Raw genomic sequence first — 22,276 nt, 5'->3', positions numbered from 1 at the left:
GTACAGTTTCTAACTGTGGAAATGACCTCAACAAAATCCAAATTTTTAACACACAGGGTATCTTTTGTTTGGCAGCTAACATTTACCACAGGCTGTGGTGTATCCACTACCATCTCTTCACTAACATTACTTGTTTAACAAATTATTTTAATCGCCCCCGCATAAGGGATTCGATTGACCGCTCCAACTTTTGTCACCTCAATTTACCCTTACAGGGCACTCCAGGAACTCAGGATCATGATCCCCACTACAATTGCGACCCCGTCGTCCTTCTACACACCTGTCTCCAGTATACTCTGTTCGTCTACACACACAATTCTTACACATGTTACATAAACAAGCTTCACATGTGTAGGTATTTGCTCTTTATCATAAAACAACAGGACCGCCAGACTTTCTTATTTTCTCCATTCGACCAGCGGGTCATATGCCAGTCACCAATCACACCAGGAATTCTCTTCAGCTATTCAACCTGAACATCCGTCTTCACCCCTGAGATTGTCCCTTTGATTATCCTCTTTTAAGGCCCACTGGGCGATGCACAAAGGTCCCAGCGTCATTCGGGGTAGGCCGTTATTCTAAATAATAATTTGTTCTTAACTGACTTGCCTAGTTAAATAAAGGTTACTTAAAAAATATCAAAAAATAAAATGTGGGAAACCCATTTGAGGTGTCGAAAATGGTGAAGAATGCGCTTGGAAGCACAGTAGTAATGATAAAATAATAATGTAATGACACTGGGTTTATAAGCGCGGATATCGACTGACGCTTGAGCATGATTTTGGGGCACAGTCGATAGCGCGCTGGACTTCGGGCTAGAAGGTCGAGGGTTCGAGGCCTGCTCCCAGCCTGTTTCGTTACAATAATAAGGATAATAAATTAAACGTGTACTCTATGTGAAGAAAATAAAGTTCAAATATATAAGTAAACATGAATGCATATCTATAATCACAGTGAACTGTTATAATAATAGGGGGGAGGGGGGGGAATGTATCATAATATGACTGAATGTGTCACCTCCACTATGGGTCCCTTCGCCCTCAATGGGACACCATCCCCATCAGCCTCCCCCCACCCCTTGACCACAATAATGATAATAATATAAATGTAAATAAAAAAAAAAAAAATGTATTCCTATATATATATATATATATATATGTACAGTACATATTCATAGGACACTCAACTTACATATTATCTCTTTCTGACATTTCCATCTGGAACGGAGTTGCTCTTCATCCCGAGGGAAGGCCAGCCCATTCACAGATGTTAGATAATCCGAGATGATCACATCATTTACATTCCAGCCCTTGTCAGCTCCAGATTTGACTACTTCAACTCACACCCTGCTGGAACCCCTGCATTCTCAGATTCCCCTCTGTTATTAATCTCTATATTGTAATCAATAAAGTGTTTAAAAAATGCTCTACTTTTACTAACATATATGTTCATTCCTGAGAGAGAAGGGGTGTAATACCTCCAGGTGGGCATGTGGTACCCTTCCTCACCCATGCCAACAAGATGTTACTTCTTGTGGGGTCTTTGCCTTGAAAGTAAGTATGAGAGCATAAGTAATGTACAATTAACCTACTGAAAGAATACAGGCAAAACAGAACTGTCAAATTATATTATAGCTGTGTCGTTGTATACTTGAGAATTAGAATCTTAAGTGTAACATAATTTTGTTGGGAAAAACTGAAATGCCCATCAAATTATTTTCCCCAGTTTGCTGAATGTGTCCTGAAGGAGTCGATTATCTTTTCAAATACGGACAAAGATGTTGACATCGTGAGAGAAGAAATAGCAGTCACTCTCCTCCAAAACACTGGTATGTTCAATTTCTAATTTAATATAATTGTAGATAAAAAAAAAATATATATATTTATATGGATCTTTCAAGGTTATCTCTAATCCAACTTCTGACTAGATGGCTGCTTAACACATGTATTTAAATAATTATGTTGCAAGAAACCTATACTATTCCTTTGTTCCCTGTTTGCTCAGAAAAACACATGTAGAGATGTATAGACTACTTGACATTATGTTTTGCTAGATGACCTGAGCCAACTGTGCCACTTCTGTGGGGAGGTGGACAATAAAGAGGAAGACACTAATTGACTAATTCACTTCTAAAGGCACATTTTTAGGAGTACGAATTGGTAAAAGCATTAATATTTATTTAGGTAGTATCATCTGCTTTGTCTGATAATTAAATAATTGTAATTCAAGAAAATGTATTTGTTTTAAATATAATAACCTTTTTCATCATAGATTTCAGATTGGTTGTAACCGCTGCCCACGTTGGTTCCACCAGTCCTGTATGAAAACCATCCCACCATTGGATGATTACAGTGCCTTGCGAAAGTATTCGGCCCCCTTGAACTTTGCGACCTTTTGCCACATTTCAGGCTTCAAACATAAAGATATAAAACTGTATTTTTTTGTGAAGAATCAACAACAAGTGGGACACAATCATGAAGTGGAACGACATTTATTGGATATTTCAAACTTTTTTAACAAATCAAAAACTGAAAAATTGGGCGTGCAAAATTATTCAGCCCCCTTAAGTTAATACTTTATAGCGCCACCTTTTGCTGCGATTACAGCTGTAAGTCGCTTGGGGTATGTCTATCAGTTTGGCACATCGAGAGACTGACATTTTTTCCCATTCCTCCTTGCAAAACAGCTCGAGCTCAGTGAGGTTGGATGGAGAGCATTTGTGAACAGCAGTTTTCAGTTCTTTCCACAGATTCTCGATTGGATTCAGGTCTGGACTTTGACTTGGCCATTCTAACACCTGGATATGTTTATTTTTGAACCATTCCATTGTAGATTTTGCTTTATGTTTTGGATCATTGTCTTGTTGGAAGACAAATCTCCGTCCCAGTCTCAGGTCTTTTGCAGACTCCATCAGGTTTTCTTCCAGAATGGTCCTGTATTTGGCTCCATCCATCTTCCCATCAATTTTAACCATCTTCCCTGTCCCTGCTGAAGAAAAGCAGGCCCAAACCATGATGCTGCCACCACCATGTTTGACAGTGGGGATGGTGTGTTCAGCTGTGTTGCTTTTACGCCAAACATAACGTTTTGCATTGTTGCCAAAAAGTTCAATTTTGGTTTCATCTGACCAGAGCACCTTCTTCCACATGTTTGGTGTGTCTCCCAGGTGGCTTATGGCAAACTTTAAACGACACTTTTATGGATATCTTTAAGAAATGGCTTTCTTCTTGCCACTCTTCCGTAAAGGCCAGATTTGTGCAATATACGACTGATTGTTGTCCTGTGTGTCCCACTTGTTGTTGATTCTTCACAAAAAAATACAGTTTTATATCTTTATGTTTGAAGCCTGAAATGTGGCAAAAGGTCGCAAAGTTCAAGGGGGCCGAATACTTTCGCAAGGCACTGTATGTCTGCGCTGCCTGTCAGGACTAGGTTAGGCTTGAGTTCCAGGTGACAGTATCACCTGGAAAACTTCCCATAAAAAGTGGACTAAATGTTCAGACAAGCTGTTGCATCTTTCCAATATTTGTTTGTTATTTATGGTAATTTTATATCTTATTATGCAAAGATCGAAATGTGTATTTCTTATTTAGTGTTTGTTAAAACTTCTTACGGCTGAGATCCCGCTAACGGGATCGATATGACAACAGCCAGTGAAAGTGCAGGGCGCCAAATTCAAACAACAGAAATTTCATAATTAACATTTCTCAAACATACAAGTATTTTACACCATTTTATAGACAAACTTGTTGTTAATCCCACCACAGTGTCCGATTTCAAAAAGGCTTTACGACGAAAGCACACCGAACAATTATGTTAGGTCAGTGCCTAGTCACAGAAAAACACAGCCATTTTTCCAGCCAAAGAGAGGAGTCACAAAAAGCAGAAATAGAGAGAGAATTAATCACTAACCTTTGATGATCTTCATCAGATGACACTCAAAGGACTTCATGTATGTTTTGTTTGATACAGTTCATATTTATATCCAAAAATCTCAGTTTACATTGGCGCGATATGTTCAGTAATGTTTTGCTTACAAAACATCCAGTGATTTTGCAGAGAGCCACATTCATTTACAGAAATACTCATCATAAACATTGATAAAAGATACAAGTGTTATGCATGGAACTTTAGATAAACTTCTCCTTAATGCAACCACTGTGTCAGATTTAAAAAAAACTTTACTGAAAAAGCACACCATGCAATAATCTGAGTACGGCGCTCAGACACAAAAACAAGCCATACAGATACCTGCCATGTTGTGGAGTCAACAGAAGTCAGAAATAGCATTATAAAGATTTACTTACCTTTGATGATCTTCATCAGAATGCACTCCCAGGAATCCCAGTTCCACAATAAATGTTTGTTTTGTTCGATAAAGTCCATAATTTATGTCCAAATACCTCTTTTTTGTTTGCGCGTTTAGTTCACAAATCAATATTCACGACGCGCAGGCCAGACGAAAAGTCAAAAAGTTCCGTTACAGTTCGTAGAAACATGTCAAACGATGTATAGAATCAATCTTTAGGATGTTTTTAACATAAATCTTCAATAATGTTTCAACCGGAGAATTCCTTTGTCTTTAGAAATGCAATGGAACGCAGCTACCTCTCACGGGCACACGCCTGACTGAGCTCATGGCCTTCTACCAGACCTCTGGTTGAAACAGCTCTCATTCTCTCCTCCTTCACAGTAGAAGCCTCCAACAAGGTTCTAGACTGTTGACATCTAGTGGAAGCCCTAGGAAGTGCAATCGGACCAAATTTACACTGTATCTTGGATAGGCAAAGAGTTGAAAAACTACAAACCTCAGATTTCCCACTTCCTGGTTGGATTTTTTTCTCAGGTTTTTGCCTGCCATATGAGTCCTGTTATACTCACATACATCATTCAAACAGTTTTACAAACTTCAGAGTGTTTTCTATCCAAATCTACTAATAATATGCATATCTTAGCTTCTGGGCCTGAGTAGCAGGCAGTTTACTCTGGGCACCTTATTCATCCAAGCTACTCAATACTGCCCCCCAGCCATAAGAAGTTTTAACAAACTTAACTTTCTGTGATGTTTTTTGTTATTGTGTGATAATATTTATGTATTATCATTATTTTCTTAAACATTACAAAATGTTTCTAAAATAAATTATGTTTCTTTATACCCTAATTTTGCTTTCTGTGGCACACACTACTGGTCAACATGAGCTGCCAAAATGATTCTGAAGTGTGCCAGGCCTTGCAATCCCAAGATAGAAGGGGGAAGGGGGGATTTCGGCAGGCCTTAATTTTGTCAAATACTTTCTGTGGCACACATCAGAGTCAAATACTTTCTATAGAACAAACTTCATGTCAGGATAGGCAACCAAAATTAATAATTAATGTATGTGTGTTATATTAAACATAGAGGAGGGAGTAAAATGTAGGCAAGCAATAAACATTTCAGAACTACTAATCGAAAAAGACATGGGAGAGGTGACGAATTTTGGCTTAGAGATTTATTTATAGACTAATATACTTGAAACAAACAGCCAATGCGAAAACTGCAGACATTAGTGCCTCCCCGCTGTTATCAAACCGACATAAAAAATAAAATGAAACGCAGCCAAACGTGATCAGAAATCTCAACGAGCAAAGCAATGAAGAACTCTAAGGGGGGGATTCTGGCAGGGGGGGATTCTGGCAGGGGGGAGCTTTTCGGCACAACGCCAGTAAATAAATCCTCTGCCTCTTCTACATGGTCATGGAACCTATTGCCCTGTCGGTTTACAATTGGCATTTTAGTAAATTAACAAGACGCTCTTATCCAGAGTGAATGCATCACAGTGCCATCCGTTTTGTCACCAAAGCCCCATATACTACACAACACTGCGACCTGTATGCTCACTTCATATTCGTCACCAAACCCACTGGCTGTAGGTCATCTACAAGTCTTTGCTAGGTAAAGCCCCGCCTTATCTCAGCTCACTGGTCACTATAGCAGCACCCACCCGTAGCACGCGCTCCAGAAGGTTTATTTCACTGGTCACCGCCAAAGCCTATTCCTCCTTTGGCCGCCTTTCCTTACAGTTCTCTGCTGCCAATGACTGGAACGAATTGCAAAAATCACTGAAGCTGGAGACTCACATCTCCCTCACTAACGTTAAGCATCAGCTGTCAGAGCCGCTCACAGATCACTGCACCTGCACATAGCTCATCTGTAAATGGCCCATCCAACTACCTCATTCCCTTATTTTTTGTTGTTGTTCCTTTGCACCCCAGTATCTCTACTTGCACATTCATCTTCTGCACATCTATCACTCCAGTGTTTAATTGCTAAATTGTAATTACTTCTCCACGATGGCCTATTTATTGCCTTACCTCCCTAATCTTACCTCATCTGCACACACTGTATATAGATTGTTTTCTATTATGTTATTGACTGTACATTTGTTTATTCCATGTGTAACTCTTTATTGTTTGTGTCGCACTGCTTTGCTTTATCTTGGCCAGGTCCCAGTTGTAAATGAGAACTTGTTCTCAACTTGCCTACCTGGTTAAATATTTTTTTTATTTTTTTTAAAGTGCACACTTCATTTCGTACTGGTCCCCGGTGGAAATTGAACCCACAAACCTGGCGTTGAAAGTGCTAAACTCGACCAATTGAGCCACACGGGACCTGTTTGTATATTTAGTAATGAATTAGAGAAGCAGTATGTGAGACTGTTCTGTGCGGTTGTACTCCTGACATGCACCATTGCCTCTGGTACTGTGCAGATCAATAACAGGCCTTATGGGGACATCTCTCCCCCTGAATTCCTTGGTCATATAGGCTTACTGTACTCACTACTAAAATAAACATTTCATGATTCAGAAAAACAATCTGGCAACTGGCTTATTTCTTTAATTTAAAAAAAGCACATCGAGACATGTGTAACCCAAATAAAGCCAGAGAAGTTGAAAGGTCAAGATTGAACACAAGTTTGAATTGTAATGATAGTATGACATTTATTTTTTTACTGTTAATTGATTTTGTTCATACAGTAACACCATTTCCAACAGTTCTCTCATGTCTCGAACTGCAAGTCATGATACTCACACCCAACCAAGACTAATCCCCCCCCAAAAAAATCCAGTCGAAAATTGCAGTTTCTCCTGACATTCAGGCATAGTTGGTTGTGTAATTGAGCAATTGTATACATGGAAACAGAGAGTTGGACAATTTATTGAAGATATGTAAAATGTCAAAACATTGATCTCTGCATATTGGAACACAAAGGTTTAATAAAGCAGATTGATATGAACTCTTTGTCATGAGGGGTGCATTCTAAACAGGGTTCATACTAAACAGGCTTCCTACACATTTTGACAGATGGAATTTCATGACTTTTACCCACATTGTACTTCGCTATGTACGTACAAAAAAAGTAAGAGTAATGTTGAATTGACAGTGAGGCTGCTCTCTGATCCCATGTACCATCTCCTGCCATTATGCAAGGTACTTAACCACCCACAAAGTAGAATACCTGTTAGACAACTGTATTCAAACACACGATCAACCCTCAGTCTGGAGATCTACTGGGTGTGCAAGCCCTTCTGATCAAGCCCTGCTCAAAGAGAGACAGTTTATCAAGGTCCGGTTGAGCAGCTAACTTCACTTATATGGTTTGTTAGAGGGACTGGTATAAAAGCTTGCACAACCATTAGCTCTCCTGGAGGATGGTTGACCATAGGGCTGTTGCGGTGACCGTCCTACTGCCACACCCGCAGTCATGACCATAGTAAAATTCAACGTGACCACTGAGTCACTGTAATCTCCTTATGCACTCAGGACATGCGTTGGTAGTATCCAACTCGCTAATGGCCTGCTACTTAGTGCTCTATTGGCCTTCTAACCAATAACATCAAGGCAATTGAAGATCACAAACACTTTTACTTTTAAAACTCACCTCACTGCGATTGATCAATTTGAAGAAAGTTCAACAGGTTGAAAACAAGTGGAGAACATTGTCATTGCGGCTGTTGGATAGAAAACACTGTTCAAAGCCTAACAACGAAATGGACAGCGTTTTCTAAGGTTATTAATTCAAAACACCCATACGCATATTAGATCTTATGCATATGCACAGGCCTATAGTGGCTTGCGAAAGTATTCACCCCCCTTGGCATGTTTCCTATTTTGTTGCCTTACAACCTGGAATTAAAATGGATTTGGGGGGGGGGGGGGGGGGGGGGGTTTGTATCATTTGATTTACACACCATGCCTACCACTTGAAGATGCAAAGAAATAAGACAAAAAAAAACAGAAAACTTGAGTGTGCATAACTACTCACCCCCCCCCCAAAGGCAATACTTTGTGTAGAGCCACCTTCTGCAGAAATTACAGCTGAAAGTCTCTTGGGGTATGTCTCCATAAGCTTGGCACATCTAGCCACTGGGATTTTTGCCCATTCTTCAAGGCAAAACAGCTCCGGCTCCATCAAGTTGGATGGGTTCCACTGGTGTACAGCAATCATTAAATCATACCACAGACTCTCAATTGGATTGAGGTCTGGGCTTTGACTAGGCCATTCCAAGATATTTAAATGCTTCCCCTTAAACCACTCAAGTGTTGCTTTAGCAGTATGCTTAGGGTCATTTTCTTACTTGAAGGTGAACCTCCGTCCCAGTCTCAAATCACTGGAAGAGGTTTCCCTCAAGAATTTCCCTGTATTTAGCACCATCCACCATTCCTTCAATTCTGACCAGTTTCCCAGTCCCTGCCAATGAAAAATACTTATTTTCCACCATAATTTGCAAATAAATGCATTAAAAAAATCATACAATGTGATTTTCTGGATTTTTTCCCCTCATTTTGTCTGTCATAGTTGAAGTGTACCTATGATGAAAATTACAGGCCTCTCATCCTTTTAAGTGGAAGAACTTGCACAATTGGTGGCTGACTAAATACTTTTTTGCCCCACTGTATATATTTTTTAGAACAACTCTGATTTGTACTTCTCCACAACTTTGTCCCTGACCTGTTAGGAGAGCTCCTTAGTCTTCATGGTGTCCCTTGCCTAGTGTTGTTGCAGACTCTCGTGCCTTTTAGAACAGGTGTAATGTAATATATTTATTTACACACTGAGAACATGTGACAGGTCAAGTGACATTCAAAAAAAGTCCACCTGTATGGAATCGAACTAATTATGTGATTTTGAAGGTAATTAGTTGCACCAGATCTTATTTAGGGTCTTCTTAGCATAGGGGTGAATACATATGCACGGACCACTTTTCTGTTTTATAACTTGAAACAAGTAACTTTTTCCATTTCACTTCACCAATTTGGACTATTTTGTGTATGTCCATTACATGAAATCCAAATAAAAATCTATTTAAATTACAGGTTGTAACGCAACAAATAGTAAAAACGCCAAGGGGGATGAATACTTTTGCAAGCCACTGTGCGTGTGTGTATATGAGCCCACGCTTGAAAAAATACAAATATTCTGCCATTATAAAATACATCGCCTAACACATTTTGCACGTCAGAAAAACATGAATCATCTTTGAGTGTGGACTGTATTATCATCGATACTGGATGGACGCACCAAACACCCTACCCAGTAGTCTGGGAGAGAAAGTATAGGCCTAGCCGTTGGTTCATTGGTTGTGCAGCGGCGCTTAGTTATCCTACAATTATAGGGAGTTTGTATTTGATTAGCCTAGCAATAGGGAATTTTTTATATTTTCATAATTAATAGGCTGACATTACCATTAGCTACAGAATATCTCACCAATGAGTTTCCATCTCCTACCCCCATTCCCTTCTCAAGCACAAACAGAAGGGCTGTCAGTTTAATTACATGTTTCATGGTGAAAACATCAATGTTGATGTTCCCAAACAGACTTCACTTGGTTTCATGCTGGAACAGTGTTGGAGAGACCATGGCATACAGAATTTGAGCAGAATATCACTCGTTGCGCAGCGAGAGGCTGCATTCTCCTCAAACAGAGTGAGTGAAATAACCAGAGTAGCCTACTGGCATAATTGAAAAACCAAACAAGGCCATCAGACTTAAATAGCCATCACTTAGCAGCTTCCACCCGGTTAAGTAACCCTGTCCATTAGAGGCTGTTGCCCCATATACATAGACTTTATATCACACACCACTTTAACAAGGGAACACTAGTCACTTCATTAATGCTTACATTTTTTGGTTTATTAATTTCACATGTATATATACACACACTGTATTCTAGTCAGTCACTCCAACATTGCGCGTCCTAATAATTATATTCATTAATTCCATTCTTTCAGGTTGTGTGTATTGTTTGATACTACTGCACTGTTGGCACTAGAAACAAGCATTTCACTACACCCGCAATAACGTGTGTATATGACAAATAAACTTTGGTTTGAAACAGGTGGGAAAGCAGCCCCCAGTCACTATTCGAGTGCATAGGTTACGGATGACACGTCTTTTCCCCCCCATTCCTACCCATTTGATAATTGGCTACTAAATTAAAACTAATTGTACTTATTAGTAAAGACCATATTTCATTTAGAATAGTTTGACGTGTGAAAATACGATCACTTGAGAACAACATGTGCAGCCTGACGCAAAGGAACAGAGTGCAAGTTTTAATTGCCACTTTCAAATCAATGCAGCTCATATGTTTTAATTTAAGACATTAAGGTTTATCACGCAACTAAAGTGGCAAGAAAAACTCCAGTGTAGCCTAATAGGACCTGTTTCAAATGGTCACTTTCAAACTTCATATAAGCACTCACCTCAGGAATGGGGGAAATAATATCCTTTCCATTTAATTCTACTAAATTCAATAATATTCTTCTTTAAAATAAGATAACACACTGAACAAAAATATAAAATGCAACATGAAATATAAGAGCCCATAAACTTTCAATACACACAAAGCTGCCTGACAGGTGGCATATCAATATGACTAAAATGCATGATCCTTACAGGTACACCTTGAGCTGGGGACAATAAAAGGCCACTAAAATGTGCAGTTTTCACAACACAATGTCACAAATGTCTCAAGTTGAGGGAGCTTGCAATTGGCATGCTGAAATGCAGATATGTCCACCAGAGCCGTTGCCAGGAATGTCCACCAGAGCAGTTGTCAGGAAATTGAAAGTTAATTTCTCTACCATAAACCACCTTCAAAGTTATTTTAGAGAATTTGGCAGTATGTCCAACCGGCCTCAATTGCAGACAATGTGTCTCGGGTCGACTCTCTTCACTGTATACATCAATGATGTCGCTCTTGCTGCTGGTGATTCTCCGATCCACCTCTACGCAAATGACACCATTCTGTATACTGTACACCTGACCCTTCTTTGGACACTTAACTTCCAGGCGAGCTTCAATGCCATACAACTCTCCTTCCGTGGCCTCCAACTGCTCTTCAATGCAAGTAAAACTAAATGCATGCTCTTCAACCGATCGCTGCCCACACCTGCCCGCCCAGCATCACTACTCTGGACAGTTCTGACTTAGAATATGTGGACAACTACAAATACCTAGGTGTCTGGTTAGACTGTAAACTCCCCTTCCAGACTCACATTAAGCATCTCCAATCCAAAGTTAAATCTTGAATCGGCTTCCTATTTTGCCACAAAGCATCTTTCACTCATGCTGCCAAACATACCTTCGTAAAACTGACCATCTTACTTATCCTCGACTTCGGCAATGTCATTTACAAAATAGCCTCCAACACTCTACTCAACAAATTGGATGCAGTCTATCAGTGAACATCCATTTTGTCACCAAAGCTCCATATACTACCCACCACTGCGACCTGTACGCTCTCGTTGGCTGGCCCTCGCCGCGAAACCCACTGGCTCCAGGTCATCTACAAGTCTCTGCTAGGTAAAGCCCCGCCATAGCTCACTGGACACCATAGCAGCACCCAACCGTAGCACGCACTGCAGCAGGTATCTCTCACTGGTCACCCCCAAAGCCAATTCTTCCTTTGGCCGCCTTCCTTCCAGTTCTCTGCTGCCAATGACTGGAAACAACTGCCTACACACAAAAAGCAATATTTAAATCACTGAAGCTGGAGACTCATATCTCCCTCACTAGCTTTAAGCACCAGCTGTCAGAGCAGCTCACAGATCACTGCACCTGTACATAGCCCATCCAACAACCTCATCCCCATACTGTATTTATCTTACTCCTTGCACATCTACCATTCCAGTGTTTAATTGCTATATTGTAATTACTTCACCATGGCCTATTTATTGCCTTTACCTCCCTTATCTTACCCCATTTGCACATGCTGTATAGACTTTTTCTTCTGTATTATTGACTGAATGTTTATTCCATGTGTAACTGTTGTCAAACTTCTTTGCTTTATCTTTGCAAGTTTGCAGTTGCAAATGAGAACTTGTTCAACTAGCCTACCTGGTCAAATAAAGGTGAAACGAAAGTGTGTATGGTGTCATTTGGGCGAGCGGTTTGCTGATGTCAACGTTGTGAACAAAGTGCCCCATGGTGGCAGTGGGGTTATGGTATGGGCAGGCATAAGCTACAGACAATTGCATTTTAGCAATGTTAAGATGAATGCACAATGATACCATGATGAGGCCCATTGTCATGCCCCTCATCCACCGCCATCACATGATAATGCACAGGCCCGTGTCACAAATCCTGGAAGCTAAAAATGTCAAAGTTCTTCATGGCCTGCAACCTCAGACATGTCACTCATTAAGCATGTTTGGGATTCTCTGGATTGACGTGTACGACAGCGTGTTCCAGTTCCCGCTAATATCTAGCAACTTCGCACTGCCATTGAAGAGACATTCCACAATCAGCCTGATCAACTTGATGCAAAGGACCTGTGCATGAGGCAAATGAAGGTCACAACAAACCTGATTCTCTGATCCACACCCCTACCATTAAGGTATCTGTGACTAACAGATGCATATCTGTATTCTCAGTCATGTGAAATCCATAGAATAGGGCCTAATTAACTGATTTTGTTACTAAGTAAAATCTTTTAAATTGTTGCATGTATATTTTGTCATTAAAATAGTACAGGACAGAATATATTGTCTGTTAAATGAAAAAGCCCACCCAATGTAAATAAGTTGTTCACAACCGACTCGCCTAGTTAAAAGTACAGCCTGTGGCATGGCCAGAACATACAGTAGGCCAACTCAATTTGTTCATGTGTTTTAGACCTGCATAAAATCTATGGATTTATTGTGATGTGCATATTAAATTGATTTAGTCAACTTTTATAAAATGTAGATGTTCCAAAGGCTCGCATGTGTGGAGGCCTGGAGATGCTAAACATGTTAACGGTCAATTACAATCAGCCCGGTAGTCTTTTGCATAACATTAACCAGCTGACAAAATATCATTACACCCACAGCCCTATGTGACCACCTTTGATTGTAAACAAAAGTTGCATTTAGAAAAAATATATTTCAAAGATCAACTGGTTATAAATAAATATTTATGGACTTAGTGATTCGAGCCCTGAACACTGATTGGTATACATTTTAAAATACAACTGCTGTCAGCCAGTTATGACATTTATTTCTACTTCTCTAATTACATTGTTACAGTTTATAATAACAATAAGGCACGGTGGGCTTGTGGTATATGGCCAATATACCACAGCTAACGGTGTTGCATTACATAGTGCTTAACAGCCCTTAGCTGTGGTATTTTGGCCATATACTACACCCCCCCCTTGGCCTTAAATATGCAGCTGAAGCAAACACCAAGTCTGGAAACGTACCTTTTCCAGTTAACTTAGCTACCGTAGAAGTGCTTACTTTGCAGGCTATTGAGTTGTAGTCCCATACACAAAATGTCCAAATAAATTGGAAGTATCTACAGAGTTTATATTTTTATTCACATCACCGCAATTGAACCAATTCTCAAATACAATGGCAAAGTAAATCATTGATTCATCAAAAAAAATTGTTTAAACGATTAAGTTATTTAACTTCATATGGCCTTATGAGTGTCAATGGAACAGTTTTTTGGACATGACACGAACACTAATACATAATAGCTAAACAGTTAACTACAGGGTACAATACATCTTCTGAATAGGCTACAGTCATTTTACAGGCTAGGCCTATCTGTTACTGCAAGGTCCAGCTGTCTTCCTCTCCTTGAGCAACGGCCCACTCGTCTTGCACACATGCAGGTAATGCAGCAAATACTGACGCGTTCAAGTGGCATTCTGATCCTGGCCGATATGTTGATTTTTTGAACAAAAGCCTAAAATCACTTAATTTCCACAACTTCCCCAAAACTGGAAGACATCCATTTTAAAATTCCACGACTGACAGGATTTTCAGACCCCATTAACAACCTCAAGACAGGTTGGTTGTTCAGCAACGTAACAAACCAGACTAGGTTGGCTTATATTGTTGACGTCGGATATATTTAGTCTCCAATGTTAATTGTAAACAATTACATTTGCACTAGTCTCAAATACATTGTTTCAGGGTTAAGCAAGCAAATTTGTCATATTAGCATTGACATCACATCAGTCAAAACCAGATGTGGTATCAAGAAGAAACAAATCTCTTATGATTCAGTGTTGGAGGAAATTATGGTTGAAATGACTAATTATGTAAACAATCCAATCAGAACTGACTAGTCCAAATGCTATATTGTACTGTACATATATGAATTCTCTCTTGCTCCCATTCCCAATTGTATATAATGTAGTCAGGAGTTTAGTAACAATGACGGTCTGTTTCTTGTACAAATAAATGTACCATCTCCAGGTGGCAGGGACGGACTATCTCCAGACTGTCTAGAATGCTGATTTATACTGACTGACCTTGACTTCAGGCGTGGAGCGAAGGCTCGAGAACTATAGGGCCTCTCTACCGGTGTCATGAAAGAGATAGAACATTTAGAAAACGCTGACGTCATTTTCAGTTTATAACCTGTGGTAAAACGTGTATGTGGCAGTACTCTCTTGAAATAAACGCTGTTTAAGACTGGGGCTCTGTCCATTCCTATAATAATATGGGTTTCACAATCCCATAGAATGCATTGAGTAATTAATTCTGATTGGGAAATAGAGGAATTTAGAATTCCACTAACATTCAGACATGGCAGTTTGTCAGTTAGTAGCGCCTGGCCATCCAGAATCACAACTTCGGCCCCATTGAAGCATGCACATTGTGACGTTGTCAGCTAACTCATCTATAACAGACTTTATTCAATACTTTAAATTGCAATCTCACTAGAACTTATTAAAGTACCTAGATTACCCTGTTTAACTATTCCCTGACTCAGCAGCAGGTTGAAAAAGCAAAGACTTCGCAGGGAATTGAACCCCATCCTGAGGAATATCAGGAGTGCCACCACCGGAGTCTTTTGCTTTTTTTTGTTGAAGGACAAAAAGCAAAACCTGGAGGAACAAAAACCAAATGGTTTGTTCTCCCAGGAAAAGAAAAACCCTCACTACCTGCTGCTCTACACGAACCAGAGGACTTTAGCATCGTTGCTGCCTGAAACTAGAGGAAAATAAGTCGCCCCCCCACCCCTCCCATTGGTACACTAAATGCCACAATAAATATTCCACAACATTACTTATCATTATTATTAAGTTTCAGCCATGATACATGAAACTAGATTACCAACACTCGTCCGGATTCAGAAGTTAGTCAAACTTGCGAGGATCAAGCGCTTAAATTTGAAGCTGTAATAAGAAAAGAGACAATTACACACACCCCCCCACCCCTCAACGCAAAACCTGATATTCTCTGAAATTGAAAACCTTGGTCATTTGCTGTGACCCACCGAAACAGTACAAACCGCACCCAGACAGTTTTTCCACACTGACAACTTCCTAGAACTGCTAGAACTGGATCAAATCAAGACAGACCGACCGACTTCCTGTGACTCTGCAGTTGTGAGCTGTCCCAGTGCACCGTAGAAACAGAAGTTGACTCAAGAGATATCTGAAAGGAAGAAAGAAAAAAAAGTGTTGCCCCCCCCAACCCTCCCTGCGTCCACCCAGACTACTGGAATGTGCCCATTTTACGCAATAGCTACATGGAACATTTAGGTTATGTATTTATCTTTATGTTATGTAGAGCTATTGTGCATGCAGACAAAGGGTTGAATTACACAGCCATGGTGAGTTCAAAGTCAAAAGGGAACCAAAATGACTTAACTTTGTAAACAAGAAACTGAAGAGATGCTCAATTAGCAGCAAGACAAGCTTGTGGCTCTTCATCTGAAAGTGACTTGGTTCTCAGTGTTCCATTACAGGGCGGATCACAGATGCCAATTCAAGACCATTGTACTTCAGATTGAGAAATAGTCACCTGAGAAACCAAAAGGGGGAAAGGAAAGGAACAAACAGCACAGAGGGAGAAGAGACTGAAGAACGTCAGGCGGGGAGGACTTTAAGCTCAAGTCAATAGAGGGAGAGATGGTAGGTACTTCAATCAGGGGACACACTCATTTGCGGACAGTTCCCGGCGGCTGATAGATGCAGGAGGCGCAATCGTAGTGGACAGTGAAACGAGAGAATGATCTGAAACGAAGAGGTGTCGACAAACATTCTCCCACCACAGCACTCACAACACCTACATGACGTTTCTTAACTTAGTTAAAGATGCAAAGCTTTAAGGCTCTAGGCCAAAGGGGTTGAGGTATATGCAGCTAAAAGCATTGCCTTACTATGGTCATTAATGGAAATGAACAGATATCCAGTTGAAGATGTCCATTGAATCAAACAAAAATATGACAGGGGTCTTATTAAATGAGTGAAAGAGGTAAAATCCTTCCTACATGTTCCAGGTTAGAAGACATCATACGTGCTTGCGCCAGGCTCACTGACTTCTGTAGAGAAAAAGTGCATAATCCCCCTTCCCAAGCCCAACAAATACCAATCCAAAAGCAACACATTTGCGCTGCATTCAGTCCAAATTACAGCTGCACAGTTGCGCAGTGTTCCTCAGCTACCTTCATTTGGGAAAGCTGTCACACAGTTGCGCGACTGCTGCAAGATCATTAAACCAAATGCTACACAGTTGAAAAGCTACTATGATACAAGACTGCCTGTGTCCTTGAACAGTTGCACAAGAGCTGGTAGCTGAGGTGATCTAATAGGTAAAGCTAGAAATGGTCTTGAATGTAACAAACGTGCTCAAACTGTCCTGCCTGTGTTGAGACGAGATCAAAGGACGGTGCGATTCCTGTGGTCACGTCACTGGTAGATGGCATTCTCCGGTAGGGCTTTTGCAATTCTGCAAGATCAAAAGCAAACAGCCAACACCCCTATACCCACCCTCACCAGAACACATGTTACCCATACCCAAAGTATGCGTTATAGTTTACATAAAATGAAGGGTTTCCACCAAATCTTCCTGTTGGAACAGAAGAGATTTGCACCCATAGGGAAAGCACAGCAGTGCAACTTCTACATACCACAAGTAGTGCTGAGCAGTTGCATTGCTAGGTAGATGCTTCTCTAGTCAAGAATAAGCAACTGAGGCCAGAATAAGGCCCATTCAGACAGCCATGTCCCATATCTTGACTTTACCCATGTTCAGACAGATATGAGCTGGATTGAACTTCTGAAACCTTCACTTTCCACCATGTAAGAGCTGCCATCAAGCCCAGGTCACTTCCGTGCTTTAAAAGCACCAAGCTAAGACACCTGAAAAAGCACAAGAAAAGCCCCCCCAAGACAAGATTCCCCCAAAGAACAAATGCATAACAAAATGTCTTCAATCACAATAAGCTATGCATTTATTACCAATTATGAATCCTTTACAGATAGCTGTTGAATCAATACAAAACATTACCTAATTTGCAAAGGAAGTGCAATTTATGTTGCCAAATGTTATGAAATATTAAAAAGGGAAATGAACACATTTGTAAGTGACCTTACTTGAGACCTTGCGAGGCATTTTGAAGCGATTGAAAACGTTTACATACAATGAGTTAGGGGGTGGTCCTGTTGGTCTTGAGTATTGAAAATGCAGGACACAGCACACTGAAAAATGCAGAAGGGAAAACAAGCCTTCCACCATTCCCACCCACACAGACAAACCCAAACAGTAACCAACCAAGACACCACAATTACAGCATCAAATTGTATTAACAGTTGCTAATATACAATGACAATATCAAAACCAAATGTGGAAATCCCAAATCATTAACTTTCCACACAAAAAAACATTAAAATACCACTGGCCTCTGCGTCACCGTTTCTCCTTAAGACACACGGGGGTAGACGTGGACCTCTAGTTGTTCTTTCATTGAACGGTTGGGTCACATAATAATCTGGAAAAGTCACAATTAAGCAGTCCCCTGACCCCAGAGACCCCAAATGCAACTTTATACTCCATGACATAGAAATGTGTCAATCTAAAGGTGACCATTACCACACTCCCTGGGAGAATACGAGTCGACTTCCCAAAACGTGGCCCGCCACTTGCTACACCCTTGTAGACACCGAGGAATCTCTACACCACAATGCGAAACGGACACCCGAAAGATGTGGACCACCCGGTTGATTCCTTGCTCCCCAAACCTCAATGCTAGCCATTTGGATCTTTAAATGCTGCTTTACACGAAGCTGTGTGAAAGAATTCTAGGAAGAAATTTGGATTAACACCCCACCCCCCCCACACAACCCAAATATGGCTGCCCAGTTCAAATGCATTGGAAGAAAAACACTTAACATAAGTATGGTAGTACATATTCAAATGTGATCAACTAACTACAGAAAACTAGCAGAAAATACCTTCCTACATCACTTTAACGCCGGAGGGGTCACTTGATCCATCCTAGAACTATCATTTACGCGATGTCCCCAACTCTTTTTGATTAATGTGGTGGGTAGTACTAACGAGGGACTCCCTTGGACGGTCAGCTTTGCTTTAAGGGGCGAGCCTGTGAAAAGAAGAACTCGGAAAATGTCCCCCCCCCCCCCCAATCCACAAAGGCACTACAGTTGGACCAATAACACCAGACTAAATAGAAATTCAGGGATAATCCCTTAGTTACCAATATAAAAGGCAAATGTAAATTTGATATCAATATTTAGCTAGGGGGAATAGTTACTCCGCATGTGATCAGATCATGCATTTAAACTCACTGCTCACTTTAACCAGCAGATGTAGCTGCTCAGCACCAAAGGGGCGTTGCGGTACGGACGTACAGAAGACCTCCCACTCAACACACTCCCATGTAGACCGCATCTTGGGGGGGTAGACCTATTGAACTCAATGACAGGAGAAACTCCTCCGCCCTGGGGGCACTACATCTGTGCTGCAGATGTAGGGTGAAATCCTTTTAAGACGGTCCTCCTCTCATCAGCCCACTCTACCAAGGCCATGGGGGACTCATCACAGCAGACACTCAGCACACAGGAAAGGGAAACCAGGAAAATAAACGCTTTACCACACCATTACCTGAAAGAGGAAGAAACAAAACTTCGCGAGCAACTGTTCTTGACAGATTTAAAGTGATTTTTAAATTAAGACTCTTGGCCTCATTAAATGTTACCACTGCCCATCATACAAACCAAACACTTTTCCTGTGACTGGCGAAGCTAGTTGACCCTTTTACACGTATGCTCTTTAACACGTCTGCCTCATTGCTGCTGGGACCCACTGGCTGGCTTAGGGCAACAGTCGACCCGGAACTTCTCCGCGCTCGGCTCACTGCAAGGCTCGCTACCCTGCCATCTGGCTCCCTCCTTCTGATGAACACCCGGCTGCTTCCCACGACTGGCTCCCATCTGCTCCTCCCTCGATCCCCCTGGGTCCTGCCTCGCTCCCCGCTGGTCCTCCCAGTTTGCCCGTGGCCTGGTTCCTCCCTCTGATCCTGAAATAGTCCTTCCTTACACACTGCTAACTAGCTAAGTCCTTCCCCCACAACTCAAACTCAGTCCATTCTCAGAAAAAAAGCCTTCTTTTCTTCACTAGAGCCAATTGTGTTTTGAAAAAGTAAAAAAAAAAAAAACATCTGAGGCTTGACAACACAAGGTCAAATTTGAGCCTGCGATTCCATGAATTACAGCACGTGCTCTTAAGGCGACCACTTCACTTGGATACTTAATCAGCAGCACATCTTTGACATTTTAGGTTTAACAACGTGGTTAATTCTTGAAGTAGCTCACATGACTGATACAGGCACCATCAGGCCAAATTCTCTCCCAATACTTCGCCTGCTATTCAAATGAATAAGGCTTCACGTTTCATATCGCTCAAGTTTAGTAGCTTTTTTCTCTCAGATTTTTTTCTGACAAGCAGACAACTATCAGAACTTGTTCTTCAAGTAAAAACAAAAACGTCTTGAAGTTGCTAAAACACGTCTGATAAGTGGGCCCATCACCCAACTTCCTTTCTTCAATTTGTTGGCTGTTCTCAAAGGCATCATATCTTTTCACAAGGTATTAAGTCTTGAAACTTGCTTCCTACATTAACTTTCTAGGATTGTCCTTACATGTAATCAACTATCAGCAGCTCCACATATTCGTAATTTTAGGCTTAATTTAACAAAAACGTTGAAATGCATCTGATATTCAACTAACTCCTATTGCTGAATCTTATTCGGTATAAAATGTATTTCTTCCCGATATGTGATCAACTTGCAACACCACTTGAAGTTAGCTTAACTGCCTGAGACCACCGCCCAACGTCTACTATTCAAATATTTAGCTGGCTATTCGTATGACGTCACAATTCTTCACAAGACCGTCTAGTAACGTGCATATTTAGCTTCGTATTCACAAGGCTTCATATGGTTATTTTCTTGTAAGTATTGTTCATTTTAGGAAAAATATCAAATAGACACATCGAACTATCTATACTGTCTCAGATAAATGGGAACGTCGTTCATATGCCATATGGTTATTGAATTGTAACTTGATTCTTTCGATAACGCTTCTTATACAACCTGATTATTTTCTGTTCTTCGAAAATAACATTTGTAGCTTGATCTTCAGACAACTGCACCGAATCCCCAGGACATCCGTTTCTCCCTAATCGCCATTTTGAATCGGGCCTACAAGTGCGCCACAAGACCCGTCTTTTGTTTGGCAAACATTTTCGCTATGTTACTTAGCTTAGAATTAATGCCGATGCCAGTTCAGTTGAACTAAGCATACTTCTGAGGTATATTAAGTAACCTCCGCTGCTAAAAACAAGACCCTGCCACCTAACGTTAATCTCGTTTTTGTGGCCACCATCTTGACTTTTGCCAACTGACACGTCAGAATTAAAAAATGTCCTTAGCTAGCGAGTTGCTATGACTTAACGTCAACTTGTTTGTTTTTAAACAAATACAAAATCATGTACGATCCGTCGCTAGAAAGCGATAGATAGAGATAGTAACAAATCTAGGCGTCGAATGACAACTCAACAGCTAACGTTAGCTACAGTAGCATAGCTACATTATCTGGTCAACTTCACCTAGTTTCACACTACACTGCTGCTATTAAACCTGTACTACTACAGTTAACCCTATCATTACGCACTACTCAAATAAAATAAGCAAAATACGCGATTCTGAAAATTCAAATAAAACCACAACGACCAAACAGCATCAACGCAGTGTTTAGAAGGGGTGGTTTGCTGACTGAATTTATAGTCTAGTTGTGATGCGGCAACGTCACAATGCGAATACCTCCGACCTAGTGATTCTACGAAATAGGTCCAACTTTGTCGAGCCTTTATGAAATGACTACGTACTTTTACTTACACTTTGTTACTTCACTGTGAAACATAAGCTTACAAACCAAATTCATTTTGATTTATGGTAAGGAAAAAAGGGGTTCGGAAGAAAGTAACTATGGGAGCACATCAAAATGTGCACTTTGCTTTCATCTCATCCATGAACCAACCTATTTATATAAACAGTTTCAAACTTGCCAACCATAATACAGTACTGTAAATATTGCCATTCTTTATTATAAAGTCTACTCATTTCGTTGGTCACAGACGCTGCAGTTGGAAGAGTGAGTCAGTCATTCGACATTTTCAAATAACAACAGCTGACGTCAAAGCATTTGGTGCTCGGATGAATACAGAGCTAGATGTGAACAGTCCTTACAAACCGGATGAAACTGGAATTCACTCGTTCATTCTACCGGGTCTACTTCTCTTAAACTGCATTGCTGAAGTTGGATTTGACTGATTTCGTATATTGTGTCAAACGTCTTTGATTGTGTAGCCTACCAACCAAGGACTCTCATCCATATTTGAAACAATATAACAACTACACATTTGCAGAAGAGCTAGATGACAACTGTGTGGGAGAACAAACCAGTTTAATTGTCCTTTAACGAAAATAGG

The 22,276-nt window shown here is 40.6% G+C and overlaps 1 long non-coding RNA gene across 1 annotated transcript; it reads right to left on the bottom strand.

Annotated features, from left to right (window-relative positions):
* Positions 1-17,695: 17,695 nt before the first annotated feature.
* LOC110504686 lies at positions 17,696-21,566 on the bottom strand. Its single transcript, XR_002470633.2, has 2 exons — positions 19,504-21,566; positions 17,696-19,390 (listed from the first exon to the last, which is right to left on the bottom strand). It is a non-coding gene; the product is annotated as an uncharacterized LOC110504686 (long non-coding RNA).
* Positions 21,567-22,276: the final 710 nt, after the last annotated feature.

This window comes from Oncorhynchus mykiss, chromosome 31 (assembly GCF_013265735.2).
Source record: "Oncorhynchus mykiss isolate Arlee chromosome 31, USDA_OmykA_1.1, whole genome shotgun sequence".
NCBI lineage: Eukaryota > Metazoa > Chordata > Actinopteri > Salmoniformes > Salmonidae > Oncorhynchus > Oncorhynchus mykiss.
The sequence above is the reverse complement of the archived record's forward strand: the minus strand, read 5'-3'. Positions and strand labels throughout refer to the sequence as shown.